The sequence below is a fragment of the Callospermophilus lateralis genome, chromosome 9 (assembly GCF_048772815.1).
Source record: "Callospermophilus lateralis isolate mCalLat2 chromosome 9, mCalLat2.hap1, whole genome shotgun sequence".
In the NCBI taxonomy this organism is placed as follows: Eukaryota; Metazoa; Chordata; class Mammalia; order Rodentia; family Sciuridae; genus Callospermophilus; species Callospermophilus lateralis.
In genome coordinates this window covers 35,447,663-35,455,727 of record NC_135313.1, presented here as the reverse complement: position 1 = coordinate 35,455,727, position 8,065 = coordinate 35,447,663, and positions in this window count along the sequence as shown.

Here is an 8,065-nt window from a genome sequence, read left to right as displayed (position 1 = left end):
ACACAATGATTAATCTTTACAAGCCTGAGAGGAATGTCAAGTTCATAGTAAACATCTAGTACTCTAAAATGTAGGTTCTGCATATAGAACCTGAGACCAGAAAAAGTCAGGATCCCTTCAGAAGTGAATCTCAAATCAAAGCTAGTTGGGGCCATGGGAATCTGCACCTCATCCCCACTCCCATTCCTGCAGGACAGGAGTCCATAGGACAGAAGTCAAAGTGAAACCCCTGGGTGTTCAGCCAGGCTGTACCCAGATACGTGGGGTGTTTTTGTTGTTGACCCTGTGTTGAAGCTGCCCTTTCCTCCTGTGCAGTCTACTTCCTTTGGCACTTTTGCCCATTTACTAGTCTTCAGCGCCCTCTAGGGTGGGGTCTGTCCTCTGAGCCACTAGAGCAGCGCTGTCTGATATAAATATAATGCCAACCTTTGGTATTAAAAAGGTTCTAGTAGGACTGGGGTTGTGGCTCAGTGGTGGAACGCTTGCCCCTCGCATGTGAGGCACTGGGTTCAATCCTCAGCATCACATAAAAGTAAAAAAATAAAATAAAGGTTTGTTTTCATCTACACTAAAACCATTTTTTAAAATGTTCTAGTAGCCATCTTTTAAAAATAAGTAAATCAAATTAATTTTAATAATGTATTTTATTAAGTCTAAAATATATTTTCAATAAGTAATGGATATAAAAGTTACTGAGATTTTTTTCCCAAGTAATTCTTTGAAAACTGTTGTATAGTTTATAGTAATAGCACATTTCAATTTGGACTAGCTAGATTCTAAGGGCTCAAGGGCCATAGGTGGCTAGTGGCTGCTGGATTCCACTGTGTGACACTAGTGTGAGTCACTGCCATGCTGAGCCTTCACCCAGTGCCATTTGGCTTTCTATATCCTCAAAGCCAAGTTTCCAAGGTTCCCAAAGTGCTAATAAGATAACCTGATAGAAACTCTTATGACTGAATGGTAATAAGAGAGAATTAAAGGTCCTCTATACTTTTTCTCCCTTTGTTAACCACTGAACACCATGTATACACCCTTACACACATGCTAGAAACATGTCATCTCCTCCCTCTTCTTCTAGTAACTGATGCATGGACAGTCCCCAACTTACAATGGTTTGATTTACCATTTATTATTTTATAATGATGCAAAAGTGGTATGCATTCAGTAGAAAACATCCTTCAAACACTGAATCTTGACCTTCCCCTAGGCTAGGGACATGCTGTAGAATTCTCTCATGCACTGCTCAGCAGCAGCTGAGCCACAGCAACCCGAAGCTCACAGCCAGCCATGCCATCATGAGGATAAATAACCAGCACTTTATAGCATGCTGTGTTGCTAAGTTCTGATGTTCAGTAGATCAACTGTACTAAATGAATTTTTTTTAAATTTTGGTATTTTCAACCTATAATGGCATTTATTGGGATGCAAACCCATAGTAATTTGAGGAGTGTCTATATTTGAACGCAACAGTGACTTAATAAAAAGAAAAGTATTATTAAATAATAGAGAGAATTTCAGGTCCAGCTGTGACGATAGTGGCAGGTATACTGAATGTATGGGAAAGTCTTGCCAGAATCCTCAAATAAAAGGCAATGGGCAGCTACCTAACTCCTTTTGAGTAGGGACAGGCTTATCAGACATAAGGAACAGCGAAAGGTTTGGGTGAGATAAGGGTGGTGGAGTTAGTGAATGCAATCACCTCGAGTGTTTCTTGGCTCTGAATTTAATTCAACAAGCATGTGTTGAGTACTTACCACATATCCTGCTAGACAGTGAAAACCCTGAAAATAGGGACCATCTCTTTCTCATCTCCGTATGGTCAATGTCTCAACTGGTGAGTTTATACAATTTCAGCCAAAAGCAAAAGACATTTGATGTTTTCATTTTTCCATGCAGTTTTATTTCAGAAAAGTAAACATATGACATTTGGGAGGCTTTCTCAGATACTGAATCCCTCTGGTGAACCTCTACTCCTACCTTGTGGCTCTCTTGGGTTTGTATGGTTGGAGACTCCAGGTTGACAACCACACCTCCTTTGCCTGATAAAGGAGAGATTCAGATCACCAGATCCTGAACATATCTATAAAGACTTTTTTTTTTTTTTAACATTTAGGTAATTTTCATGGGGGAGAAGGGTAGGAAGTAGTCAGGCAATCTGTAGAATTTTAATGGAGTGTGGTCTACTTTATTTTTAAAGGCCCAGGCTGATCTCCAAGCTATAGAAAGGGAAGATGCCCAACAATCCTCATGCAGGGAAGCCTTAAGAGTTTTGTGGTCCAGGTGGCCAAAGGGGCCTTTGTATTATTAGAAATGCATCTCAGGCTTTTAATCCTTACAAGCTGCCAAACTCCATGGACCACTTTGTAAACTAAAAAAAAAATCACCATCTTAAAAAACAACATAATTTAGTCAAGTCAATCCATCAAGCATCCCACACAGTACTCATTACAAAGAAACCTGGAACAAAAACTCCGTGGACTGGGACATTTTCCAGGGAATCACAAACTTCTTTGAAAACCAGAAATGTCTGGTGGTCATCTCGTATGTGGTCCATGTGAAAGAGTACCCAGTCAGGGATGGATCCCAAGCTTCCTCTGTAAGTCCATTGTTGGAAACCCTGAATGCATTTCCTCACAGAAACAGTATTGTTGATCAGGTTCCCAGCCTATCCTGCAAGGACCGCTTCATTTAAAATGCTGCTGCTGAAATATGATACTTGCATGATGAAAAATCATAGGATGCTATGTCATTGCTAGGAATTAAGCACTAGAGGAAAACAAGAACATTGAGAAAGAGCTTGATCCTTAGAATAAAAGCTGAAGCCATAAGGAGATCCCGTCCACTGCCTACCCCTTCATTTCCACAACAGGGAGTTTGGGACTAGGAGCTCCTGCCCCACTGACCCACCCATGGTTTGGGTCAGCTCCCCTCCACACTGCCACTGCCTTTTGTGGGCTCCCTGAGAAGAGTGAGGAAGGAATTCCTCACTAGGGTCTGCCACTGGCCCAATGTGCTCTCTCCCCAGTACTGCCCCCTCCTGGGGGAGGAAGCTGTATCCCCAAACTTCTGTTCCTAGTTACACCTGCCTCCTTCCTGAAGGAAGAACAGAAGGGATTTCCTTTGTACAGGTGCCCTGAAAGGATTCAGGCAGGGAGGAAGGAAGGCTTTCATTTATGTCCTAGGTGAATATCTTCTCTGAATGTGGGACAGAGAAACAAAGATGGTTGGGGCTGTTCCCTTGTCAGAAAATAAAGCAGGCCATGGAAAGAATTAAGAACTCAAGTTTGTTCAATAATGAAATATTCATGAAAACTCCTTTTAATATCTGTGAAGTTGACACAGTGCTACAATTTAAAGGTATTTAAGAAATGTGTTAACTTCAGAATTCTATTTTTCATATACTGAAGCAAACAATTTTTCAGATCTCAAACTTTGATGTGGGTATTATAATAGCTAAAAAAATTTGTTCAAAGAATTGTATCTATGACCAAGCCAAGTATTCATAGTTCCTGAGATATAGCACACTTATCAGAGGATCTATAAGGCTTATTGTTCATGGATTGATATTAGCCTTAACATGGATCTTGCCAAGAATCAACTGACTTTAGAATTTCAGGAAATTCTGAGCACCAATATCTGGAAGAATCAGAAAATATAGGAAATGAACAGCCTAGAAAAGTTAAAAGGGAATGCCTTTAGTTTTGCTCATCAAATCTACATCCAGGGATCCATTGCAGAGAAACATTTATAGCATATACAACAAAAAGCATACCAGGAGGCCAGGTGTGATGGCACACACCTGTATTCCCAGCAACTCAGGAGGCTGAGTCAGGAGGATTGTTAGTTCAAAGCCAGCCTTAGCAATGGAAAAGCAATTACCAACTCAGTAAGACCATGTGTCTAAATGAAATAGGGCTGGGGATGTGGCTCAGTGGTTGAGTGCACCCAAGTTCAATCCCTAGTATCCCCCAAAAAAAACAACCCAAAAAACTATACAAGGATATTCACAGTAGCATTGCTTAGAATCTTGAAAACCTGGAGGCAACCCAAGTATCTATCAGAAGGGGAATGATTAAATGTCAAATATATATTTCTTCCATGGAATATCATTCAGTAGCTTAAAAAGAAAGAAGATTTATATTTACTCATGTGAAAATATTTGAAGACAGACTTTTAAATGAAAACACATTTCAAAATAATCTGAGCCCAAAGATAACAGTCTATAAAGCCATATATTGTTTCTATATGGATATATAATAGATATCATATAAAATATACTATACACATATGTAACTGCACAGAATAAAGGATTGAAAAGAGAGCCTCTCATTCTCAGGAGTGGACTTTTTTCTTCTTTAAGCAGGGCAGGTTGTTGAAAGGAGCCTTTTCAAGTCCACTTTGTATTCTTCTATATAGTTCGTGTTTTTTTATAATGGGAAAGTACTTATAAATTAGTTATATAATTTAAAAATTATGTACAAATAATTCCAAAAGCCTGAAAAAATTACATATGTAATTGAGGTTGGTCCAGGCATGAGCTTAAGTCTTATCTCCCCTTGGGACTTGGCAAGTTAGAGCATGTCTGATGGGGCGGAATCACCAGGAATCTGTTTTTGAGACGAACAGTCACCTGGGAGGGGTTTTGTCCCAAAGGAGGAGAGAGGCAGGCACCCACACGTGGCCTAATAACCAAGACTTGTTGGATGGGAGAGGAGCAGGTGTGGACCTAGCCCCATGCAATTTGTTAACTGACAATGAGACCATAGGAAACATACTCAGGGGCACAGAGAAGGCACTGAACAGATGTACAGGAACCCAAATTTGTGCCTCCTTCTGCATTCTTAGAGAATAAATGCCATCAAGCCATGCAAGTTTTAGACTTCTGCAGCCCTTTCCACTGTCTCATATACCCAGATCACCAGACCTCAATCTGTTCTCAAATGTGCTTCCCATCCATTGCCTGCTCTCCCTTCCCACTTTGTTCTGTGTAGGACATCAGCAGAGTCTCTCTGCCTCAAACTCTCTACTATATTTTGAGAACAAAACCTTTCAAAAGCATTGAAGATTATTTCATCTTCTTAAAACCCAGTGGCTCTTTTAAATTTCCTGGAAAGTGGTTTCTGATCCTGAACTGAGCCCACCCAGACACGACAAAATGACTTGCTTTCCTCCAATCTAATGTTTTTATAACCAGGCCTTTGCAACCACTATTTCTTTTGTTTGAAATGTCCTCTACAGACTTCTCCATCTGGTGAACTCTTACTCATCCTTTAAGATTCAGATGAGAAAATGCCACCACTTCCTTGGCTAAACAGAGTCAGTGACTCCTTCTTCTGTGCACACGCATCTATCATGACACAATCACATCACATGACCATGGAGGTTTCCAAGTTTGACCTCTCAGTGAAGGTCATGAGCTCTTCCAGCATGGAGTTTCATTGCTTCAACAAATATTTATTAAGTATTTACTATGAGACAAATACTGTTCTAGGCATTAGGATCATTGCATTCAACAAGATGGACAAACTTCGTGGCATTTCTTTTAGTTGGGGGGGAAATAAATATTTAACATAATGTTGGTTATTGAAAAGGGCCAGGGAGACAACAATTTTTGGGAAGGTGGGTAGGGGGACAGGGGGAGAAGTTGGGAATCTGCTATTTTGGCTGTGATATTTTAGGTTAGGGAGGGCCTCTCTTGATTTAAGCAGAGACTTAAATCAAGTAGATATCTGGAGATTTGTGTGAGGTTGGGAGAGGATAAGAAGAAAGAGAAGTGCAAAGAACCTGAGCTGGGCACAAATAAGAGTGTTCAAAGTAGAGTGAGTAGGTCAAGCAACTACTAAGGGCATAGAAAAGAGAAGTCAAAAGGCCATTTAGGTTTTTGGCCCAAGCAACTGGGTGATAAGAAGTGAATTACCTTATTTCTCTTTGTATATTCTCCTTATATGTGCTTAATATACAGCATTTTGTCAAGCAATTTTTGTTGAAATATGGTCTGTAATTCTAAGATTTCTTGACCTCTTGACCTTCATTTCAATGGTGATGCTAATTTGTCCAGTCTTATAAAGCATTTTTGTGAAAGTTTTGGCCTCTTTCTTTCTTGCTTGCTTGCTTGCTTTCTTTCTTGCTTTCTTTCTTTCTTTCGGGATTGAACCCAGAGGTTCCCTATCACAGAGCTACATCCCAGACCTTATCAATATTTTATTTTAAGACAAGGTCTAAGTTGTTAAACCTGCCCTTCAATTTGCAATCCTCCTGCCTCAGCCTCCCAAGTGGCTGGGATTATAGGCCTGTGCCACTGCACCCAGCTGAATGTTCTGATCTTGATATGAATTTTAAGTCTGAAATTTGGTGCTAGGACCTACCCTTTAGCAGTGGTGCTCAAGTGCTGAGTGACAAGCTGTGTGTGTGCACGAGTTTTTATTTCTACACAGAATGTAACTGGAAGAAAAGTCAGTGCTATAGCTTCAGCTGTACACAGTATTTGGTTTCTTTACTGTGTTTCTGTTTTAAAAAGTAGTTAACAAAGGGGTGGCGGGTGGTGACGACATAGAAGGCATGGAACGAATTCTGCAAAGCCTCTGAATGAAAGACCACACATACACACATACACACACACACACACACACACACACACACACACTCCTCTGGCATTCTGCCAGCTGAAATGCTTTACACATCTTCAACTAACCATATACACAAATCTCTGTCATGCCATATATATAACGACAAGCTAAATATAAAAAAATCATAAACAATGACAATCTGAAAAATTACCTGAAATCCTGGTTTCATCATTGAAGATCAATTTATTACTACCTCTTTCTGGCAACTCTTGCATGATTAATGAGTGTTGTTTGATGTAACAATATACTTTTGCATTGGGATAAAGGAGTAAAATAAGAAATTGGGACTTAAGAAATGCTAGGTCTTAGAGACCTGGAATGCTCCGTGAAGTCCCTGGAACTGTAAACATATGTGTTGACAGGTGTTTCTGCTGAAATGGCATATACATGACATATGTATTCCTAAGAATGTTGAGTTCTGTGAAACCATGTGCCCAAAACCACAAAATTTGTAGAGGAAATATAGTTGGGGCAAACCACCCCAAATCTGTGGCACTTGATCATTACAGCCCCACCTAAATTACTGACAGTACAATTTAAAATGAATAATGTAGCATAACTTTAAGAGACATGTTAGATTCCTACTCAATAAATTAATATAATAAATCTGAAATTTAAAATTTTAAAAAGTCAACTTAGTTTAATGAACAAGGCTTTGAGAGACAAAAGATGGCCACAGATTTGTGTGTGTGGGGGGGGGTGGGGGGTTTTGGGGGTCAAACTCAGGATATTTACCGTGTATACTAGGCAAGCTTCTGCCACGTCTGAACTACATGCCCTGCCCCCCACCCCTACATATTCTTTGTTACTCTGTCCATTGAGAGGCAGAATCCAATCCCCTCTCTTTGAGTCTGAACTTGCTTGACCTGTAGAATGCAGCAAGAGCTCTAGAATTTCTAGGGATGAGTTTATAAAAAGGCTTGGAGCTTCCACCATGGACTGGGAACCTGGTTTGGGAGAAGTCAGCAGCTCTGTAAGTTCAAACACCCTGAGATCAATGTGCTGTGAGGAAGTCTGAGCTACCCACAGGGAAGGAAGGAAAGGGAGAAAGAGAGATGGGGAGGGAAAAGGGGAAGAGAACAGACAGACAGAGATTGTGGGGGAGGAGAAAAAGTGAGATGAGAGAAATGTGGTCATGTTCCAGCTATTCCAGTCCCATCCCTCGCGGTCATCATCATTAGAGGAGATGGTGAAAAGCAGAGGGCCTTGCCAAAACTGTCAATATGTTAGTGAATTAAATGCTTATGTTGCTTTAAACCACTAAGCTTTGGGGTGGCTTGTTATGTAGCAATAGATAAATGAAACGGGGTTGAAAGGGAGAATCGAGGTTGCTGAACTCTATGTAGAAAAAAGTAAAACAGAACAATAGTGAGATGCAGCCAACTGGGTAAATTGAGTCAAGGAAAATTCTGTGGGGCAAAAGGGGACTACACTCATTT